The sequence below is a fragment of the Mauremys mutica genome, chromosome 2 (assembly GCF_020497125.1).
Source record: "Mauremys mutica isolate MM-2020 ecotype Southern chromosome 2, ASM2049712v1, whole genome shotgun sequence".
Classification (NCBI taxonomy): Eukaryota; Metazoa; Chordata; order Testudines; family Geoemydidae; genus Mauremys; species Mauremys mutica.
In genome coordinates this window covers 153,050,377-153,059,154 of record NC_059073.1, presented here as the reverse complement: position 1 = coordinate 153,059,154, position 8,778 = coordinate 153,050,377, and the positions used below count along the sequence as shown (strand labels likewise).

The 8,778-nt window shown below is 37.9% G+C and overlaps 1 pseudogene; it reads right to left on the bottom strand.

Moving 5' to 3' along the window:
* Positions 1-5,589: 5,589 nt before the first annotated feature.
* On the bottom strand, positions 5,590-7,587 carry LOC123363226 (annotated as a pseudogene).
* Positions 7,588-8,778: the final 1,191 nt, after the last annotated feature.

Here is an 8,778-nt window from a genome sequence, read left to right as displayed (position 1 = left end):
CAAAATGAGATGTCATAGTGATGGCAGACTTTTAGAATATAGTCAAAACTGTACTAGAGAGAGTGAAACAAGAAAAAAAGTTACTTAACTGTAATTCTTATTCTCTGGAGGTGTGTAGTTTGAATAGTTCACTCCTGAATTCCTTCTTTCAGTGTGAGACTGGCACAGCTGTCTAGAAAAGTAAAAAATTCTAAAAATCTCAGCAAAGACATATAATTATTTGATTTGAAAATCAGAAAGAATGAACCAGTCCCCAATAGCAATTCCAAACATAACATGATTCACAACTCTGCGAAAGGGGTGGATGAGTGTGAATTTATTGTAAGTATGCTTTCTCAGATCAATAATTGTAGGTAAGTAATTTTTATTTCTCCAAAGATAAGTGATATACTAGATCTCTGTTTCAGAAGATTAAAAAAGCTGAAGATATGGCTAAAAACCTGAAACAAGTTTACTTCAGTAGGAACTGGGCTAGGGCTAACTTTTTCCGGAGTAGCCTTTCATATACAGTCTAACCAAAGCCTCTGTTGGGTGGAGGAGGAAAGAGTTGCAGCCTTTCCTTTAAATGATAAGGGAACATAGGCGGAGATACGAATCAGTGCAGGTTCTATATAGCATGTAAAGAACCTTGTTATGGCTACACTTAAGTAAAAAAACCCTACTTGTCAATTACTGTATTATTCTTAAAGCTTTCTTATTTTGTATACATTGTATTGTGTGTTAGGTTGTGTAAATTGTACAATGCAGCTATGTTAACATTGCTTGAGCAAACCTGACCAGAATTTTCCTGCCATTCAAATGCCTAATATAACATTCATGCTGCTCTAATACTATTTTAAATTCAATGCCCTCTTATTTCCTTCTAAGTAAAAGGAATATGCAGGAAACTTGCCTGCTAAACTAGAGATTTCCTTATATCAACTTGTCACTTCCTTTCTTCACAACATTTCACTATGCACAGTTGCAGTCTCCAGTGCTCTCTGGCAGCTGAGCTTTTTTCAGTTCTTTAAACCATTCATGTGTTGAGTGAAAAACACTGTCCACAATAATTAATAATTTTAACTAATTTAAAGCTTTAATAATAATAATAATAAAATAGGATAATATACTACCTCCTGGATCAAGCATAAGTAAAAGGCAGACTGAGCAATATAGCATAATGATCTCACCCAGTCCTGGGGAACAGGTAGGCTGCTTCTGTCATCATTAGATCATCTTGGATGAGGGGTGGCCCTAGACTAGCTGCCAGCAACTGGCGCCCTAGGCAAACCATGCAAGCGGCGCCCCCACCCCCAAACCCCAAGAACAGATCTAGGCTGAGGTTTTTGGTAAACTGGGAAACATTTTGCCCCTTTTTTCCTTTTAATGTTTTTTAAGGTTTTTGTTGTTTTTGTTGTTGTTGTTTGTTTTTTTAACAGAGGCTTAATTATTCGGTTTGTCCCTCCATCTGTCCAACCAATATTTCTGAGATTATATAAAATAGAGACATGAAATTTTCAGAATAGATTTGTACTCAGCAGCTAGATGATATTTCAGTCCGAATTCAAATAAAAATGCATTACAAATTTTAATTATAATTTTTATTACTACAAATCCAAAATCATCCATTACACTGTGCTGCTTTAACTGCCATTACCACCACATACACTATCGAAAGAAATAAGAAAACTCTTCAATGAACTTTAACCTGTATTTACAAAACACTCCAAATAAAAAAACTCTGTGCTCTTAAAACATGGCTTTTCTTGCTTTAAGTTTTGAAAATTCAGTCACTAGGTATTTTAGATCCAATTTTCCAGCTATCTCATTATCTACTGACATTGTGGCAAGTCCAACATGTCTCTCTTGCACCATTGTTGAACGCAGATATGTTTTTATCAATGTTAATTTTGAGAAGCTACGTTCCCCACTAGCTATGGAAACTGGCAACATTAAATAATGCATAGAGCTATAAAAATGTTTGGAAAACTGTCTGTGAGGATGTCGGGGACGGCTAAGAGTCAGGAGTGGAATGTTTCTTAAGTTATCTTGAAAAAGCCTGAAGCTCATTACAAAAAACTGTAGCATCAAAGTCTTTTGAATTTTCATGAGTCAATGCCGACTCTAGTTGTATACAAAATTCTCTTATGTGTTTTGCTATTTTCTTTTGCAAGCTATGGATATCATATAGAAAGCCAAATACTGACTCTAGCTGCTGCATCTTTCGTCTCACATCCAAGTAATGGTACCTCTGGAATTTGTAAAAAAAAGTACTGGCTGTCAAGCTTGCTCATAAAAGCATTCAAAGCTTATTGTGAAAAATGTTTTCATGCAGGTGCAGAGTCCAAGCCATAGTCAATCATGCAATTTAGCAACCCAACAAGTAGATGACCTTGTTCTCCACCCACACACCCCCCCCCGCCCTCCATCAGTTGCTACCAGTTATATGTAGTGTAGAAATTTGTGCTCCCAGGTGCTGTATTAAAATGTTGCTTTGTCAAAAATTACAAGCTTTGCTGTATGTATGTGTGAGTCCTTTGTGGAGGTGCTTTTGCTTTGATTTCAATCTGATTAATTAGTAATCCTCAGCACAGACCAGAGTGTTCAAGAAATCCCATTTTCCTTTCAGTTAATTATGACCTGGTGCTAAATCTCACAGGATTCAGTGATATTTGTTTAGTACCAGGTTGCGTCTTTCAGTAAATTAAGTCCTTGGTGGTTCTTTATATCTCACTATTTACATAGGAAATCTTAACTATTTCAAATGAAGCAACTTTTCTATATGCTTCTATTTGGCTGAACTGCTTTTTTTGGTCTGTATTTCTACCTAACAAATGTTTTCTTTCAGTATACTATCTATCACAATGAGGGTATGTGTGAAGAGGAAGAGATAATAGGGACAAAAAAATGGTATCTGTCATTATTATTAGAATCTAATTTGGTTTTCTTGTTTTGAGTGTAGGAAGTGTACTCAGGTTCTAGCCAATGGATACTATATGTTGTCAGTGCAAATTTCATACAAACAAATGGCTGCCTTTCTCCTATAATCTATGTTGTAGTAGGCACAATAAGACTAATACTGTATGTATCTAAGTGAAATTGTACAATAACAAACCTGTATGAATTCTTGACTTTTTTCTGAAGATAAAAACATATACCATTTTTGTAAAGAAATAAGCAAATGACTTATGTGAAATGACTAGGTTGGCTCTACCCAGTTCCTAGTGGACCGGTAAACCACATCACACATTTTTGTTTAAAAAAAAAAATCATTCTGGAATTCTTTGTTAGTAGTGTCAGCAGAGAAACAAAATATGGCTCAGATCTTTGCCTACAGGCAAGAATCACAGTATAACTATCCGAGTGGGGGACACTTTTTAAAGCTACCTTTGCGCTCCTCCAACCTTGGGTTAATTCCCAAGCAAAAGTTAGAACAGCCAGACAGCTGCCTTGTAGTACAGTAATCATCAGAAATCACAACATGCCTGTCATAGATTGACACTGGCCCTTCAAGAAGGAGCCAGGCCAGGTGCACCTGTGCCTAGGCTGCTCATCCCAATTAGGTTTAAAAGAGGTCACTTGAGCCAGAGGTGGGAGAGATGTTTGATTAGTCAAAGCCAAGAATTAGACATACCCTGGGAGTAGAGATGGTAGTAATCTGCTTATACACCATGGGATATTAGGACCCTGATACTGAATGTGAGGTTAGAGCAATTTGTGTATAGACAGAAGGGGGTTAGACCTGAGCCTGAATTCGAACTCTAGTTTTTCATTAGAGTGTAGACTTAGCCTAAAGCTATCATAAAGTCACTCACTGCTTGATACAACGAGCTAAAAGATTCTAGAAATGGGAAGAGATGTTTATAAATGAAATGACTAAAATGTCTCATTTGATTGATGTTAATGGGATAAGGCTGCCACCCTTCTTAGATATCATTTATCAGGGTTGCTCAATGGAATCAGGGGGTGAGTGGGTGGGTGGGAAGGATTCAGCTTTACCACCATGGCTGCTACTCCTAGTGTCCCCTGGGACTTGAGGATCCACCATAACACCACTGAGCCTTCATCATCCCGATCCTGAAAAGCATTTTAACAGGTTGGGCTAGAGAGAGGGAACCAATGACATCACCAACTTCAGCTAAATCCTAAACAACACCTGGAATGTGATACTTCGGTTTCTGCTGTCACCCGCTCCTTCAAGTGTCCTTTTTCTTTCCCCATCTTATTTCCTTTCTCTCCACTCTCTCTCCTTTTGCTTCTGACTGAGCCTGCCAAGGCAACTCTGTCCTTTGCAAAACTAAGATCCCATGATGAGAGAGGAAGCTAAAGGCTACATCCTGATGCTAGAACAAGTTGTCCAAGTCTCAGAGTGGCTAATAGCCCATATGCTGTGCCTGTGTTCCTCCAGCAGTGAGGTTGCAAGTAGAGTCAGCAGCTGTTTTCTATCTTTGCTTTTTTTTGTTTTCTCTCCCCTGTAGTGGGCATATGTCTTAAAGGAAGCAGAAGCAACAACAGCTGCAGCCTGTCTCCGCTTACTACTTTTTGTCTTTCCCCAAAAACGATGGTTGTTGCCATCTTTCATAGCATCTACAGGCCTGTCAAACAGGCAGCTACAAGTAACAGGAATAAAAATATTATTAAAATGAAAGTGGTATTTAATTCCCTATTTAAAGTGCTTCACCTGTTTCCCCCTTTTCTGTATCTTGATATGATGGGATGTACTGGGCCCTTACAGACCCTTCCCCTGCTGGTGGCCTCATGGTCCTATCATACCCTGTCCCAGAAAAGGAGCTGTGCAGGTGGGTCCTCCAGGCCTGCCTAGAAAGGCTGCTTCCCTGCAGCCTGACAGAGCACAGCAGGCTCAGTTAAAAGGAGTTGCAGGGCCTGAGCAGATCAGTTGCTAGCTGGGACCAAGGGTGAAGAAGGACAAGACATTGGTGAAACTCCACAGGTAAAGAGACTGGGGAGAAACCCTTTTCAAGCAGGGATAAGACTGTAAAGCTCTCCAGGCCTGGAGGCCTGGGACATACCTTTGAGCAGGGTAACAGAAATCAAGAAGATGATGGGACAGAGTGGGAAGCAGCCCAGGGAATGCAGCACCAGCAACTACTAAAGAAAGCAGCACGTGGCTGCTATTTGTAGGGCCCCTGCTATTTGTAGGGACCCAGAGTAGCGGGTGGGCCTGGTCTCCCCAGTGGGGAAGTGGCCTAATCCCCTCCCCCACTCCCCCGCAGGCTTCATAGCCTGCTGTAACATCTACACCAGTGTTTCCCAAACTTTTTTGGCCACTGAACACTTTTTAGCCTATTACAGAACATTTATAATATTATTTTGTAGTCATTTGGTTTTCAAATAAAAAAATGCATTATTTATGCTCAAATATATTTTATTTTATAAAACAAAGCAAAAATACAAATTTAAAATTACTTGAACTAACAATTTCTAACTGGAAAGCTCATATAAAGTAGTACAAAAATCAAGTGCAAGAGTCAAAATTAAAAACAATGTTCTACTTAACCCCCACCCCTGTTTTTATATATACACAAACACCAAACAAATTAGATTTTTACTAGGAAAATCTATTTTATAAACAGAAATACAAATTTGGATTTAATGGGATTGGTGTTTCTGCGTTTTTCTATCACAAATTCTCTTAATATTAGGAATAATGCTGGAAAGTTGACTCCTCATGTGAGGTGCAGCATCAAGTCTATTCCTATATTTTGTTTTTTGTTGCAGTATAATATGAAAATCTCACACAAATAAGTTGTAGCAAAAGGAAGGAGCACTCGAACTGCACGTTTAGCCACATTAGGGTACTCTTCTATTAAGCTGCTCCAAAAATTATTCAGCGGAAGATCCTTAAACTTTTGTTTCAGATCAGAGTCAGAAATTAAGTCAATTAGGCTTCCATAATCTTGAACAATAAAGCCGACTAGTTTGGCTGTAATTACTAATGGATTTTGAACCCAAGCATTATCATCAGTAGTTGTAGGAAAATATTCTAATATAAAGGCCTGCAACTCACATAAGTGCTGTAAAATGGTGCTGGAAACTTCTTCATGATCTATAGAATTTATTTCAGTCAGAAATTCATGTAATGTAGGGAAGCAGTCGAAGTTATTCTGTTCTACAGAAGATGCCCAGAATTTCAGTTTCTTTTTTAATGATGAAATTTTATCTGTGGTAGTAAAAATGGTCACATTCTTTCCTTGCAGTAACAGATTAATTTAATGTAATTTTGCAAAAATAGCTGTAAAATACGCAAGTCTCATTAGCCATGAGGAATTTGTCAGACAGTCATTAAATTTTCATCCTGAATTATCTGAAGTGAAGAATACCAGTAGTTCACTACAAAGCTCAAAAAGCCACACAAGCACTTTTCCTCTGGATAGCCACCTCACTTCTGTATGTAAAAGAAGCACTTTGTGCTGACTACCCATTTCCTCACACAAAATTTTAAATAACCTGGACTGAAGTGGTTGAGATTTGACAAAATTGATCATTTGTACTGCTACATCGAGCACAATTTTCAGATATGCTGGTATTTTTTTTAACTGCAAGTGCTTGTCTGTGTAGAACACAGTGGCTCTTAGTGCTTTCTTCTGCCATACTTATGATTCGAGTTACAGCTCCCTTCATCTTCCCGATCATTGCCCGAGCACCGTCAGTACATACATCAATACATTTTCCCCAACTAATTTCATGCTTTCTGATAAAATTGTTGATGCAGTTGAATATTTCTTCTCCAGTTGTGTTGCTTTGCAGAGATTCACATAAGAGCAGGTCCTCTTCAATAATACTATTAAATCTATATCGGACAAATACTAGTAGCACAGCAAGTCCTGAAATGTCAGTGGACTCATCTAGCTGCAATGAATACTCATGGCAAATTTTCAGTCGGCAAACTAGCTCTTTTTCTCTGTCATCGGCAAGATCTTTAATATGGTGTGCAACAGTATTATTTGACAACTGTACAGCATCAATTTTTTTACCAGACTGCTCGCTCAACATGCACGTTACAATATCTTTTGCACAAGGCTTAATAAGCATTTCTCCAATAGTGTGAGCTTCTCCGGCAAGTGCTATATGGTAACTTACTCAATAAGATGCCTCTGTTGCACTTTTGTTACCTGTTTTAGCAATGTTAATCATCGAAAGTTTACAATTTCCAAATGAGTCACACTTTCACTTGAAAAAACTTATATCTTTGTCTTTGTATTCAGCATGCTTGGTTTCCAAATGCCTACGAAGTTTAGCAGGAGCCAATGAACTGTTTGCTGGTATTTTGTTGCACATGACACACTGCGCATCAGGAACATCTTTATTTCCAACACACGTAAAACCGAAAGATAAATAACTTTCATAATATTTTCGTTTCAGTCTTTTAGCACCTGCTTCTTCTTGTTTTTTGATATACTTCAGTGGAAATTCTTTCACCTTGGATAACTCACTAGTACTAACAGATTTTTCAGCAACAAAAGACTGTGATAGTTCATCCTCCTTTTGAAGTGTCACAATATTTTGCTCGTTTATTTCTGCCACAGTTGGAATACCAGAAGAACTTGCTTTTCGTTTCAAAGTTCCTTCTTTTAGCCACAAATCCATGGTGATTAGGCTTAGTAACAATATTTAGAAATACTGATTTTTGTCAAATTTTCTTTGTCACAAATATTTATATTGTTTCGAGTGAAGCTAGTTTAGTTATGCTTATCACACACACAGTAAAGACCCACAGGTTTGAATATATTATATTCAACATGGTGAATATAACATTATATTATATGTTATATTCAACATGGCATAAAGAGAATGGTGTGTGCATACCACTGCAGTTAGTGCAGCCTCAAGCAGAAGAGGTACAACATCACTAACTGAAACGTGTCCGAAAGGGGTAGACGTCAACATGCTTGCGTGCCACGTTCTCTTTACGCCATGATATTCAATACGAGATCTATCAATAACTGGAAAAAGAATTTTGTTAAATTATAGTATCAGAGGGGTATCCATGTTAGTCTGGATCTGTAAATGCAGCAAAGAGTCCTGTGGCACCTTATAGACTAACAGACGTATTGGAGCATGAGCTTTCGTGGGTGAATCCCCACTTCATCGGATGCATGTGGGTATAGTAATTATAGTTATAATTATACAATTATAGTCATTCAAAAAGAGTTGTAAACTATGCTTCCAATATGCCAAATTTAAAATAAAAAAAATTAAAGACACTTTTTAAATTATGATTCTTTCACAGAACACCTATTCACATTGTGCAGAACACCAATGCTCCACAGAACACAGTTTGCAAAACACTGGTCAACACAGATATTTTAGAGCCCTAGCATGAGCCTGCAAGCCTGAGTTAGTCACTCCAGGCTGGGAGGATCACTGCTGTGAGCAGTGTGGCCAAAACCTCTAGGGTTCTGCACATTTAATTTGTGTGAAAGTTACTGAAGTTAAACACTAAGAACTTTCTAAACAGTCTTACAGCTATTTTAGTGTGAAGAATTGGTTTTTCTGGTTTTCCACTATCCTGCACAATTCAGTATTATGTTGTGTATATTTGTGTGTCTAAAGGCAACTAGAATAGCTCAGCTAGTGATAATGCTCACAAATGGAACATGCTCTGACTTCTAAATCATTTTAAAAGTAAACTGTTTGTTTGATGCCTACAGACAAAACAGAAGAGACAAAGACAGTAGTTACTAGACCACAATAAAACCAGCAAAGGCAGAGACCTGAGATACTACCGATATATAATGGTGTAGCAAAGAATGGCCCCTTCCCTTAAATACCAGGACT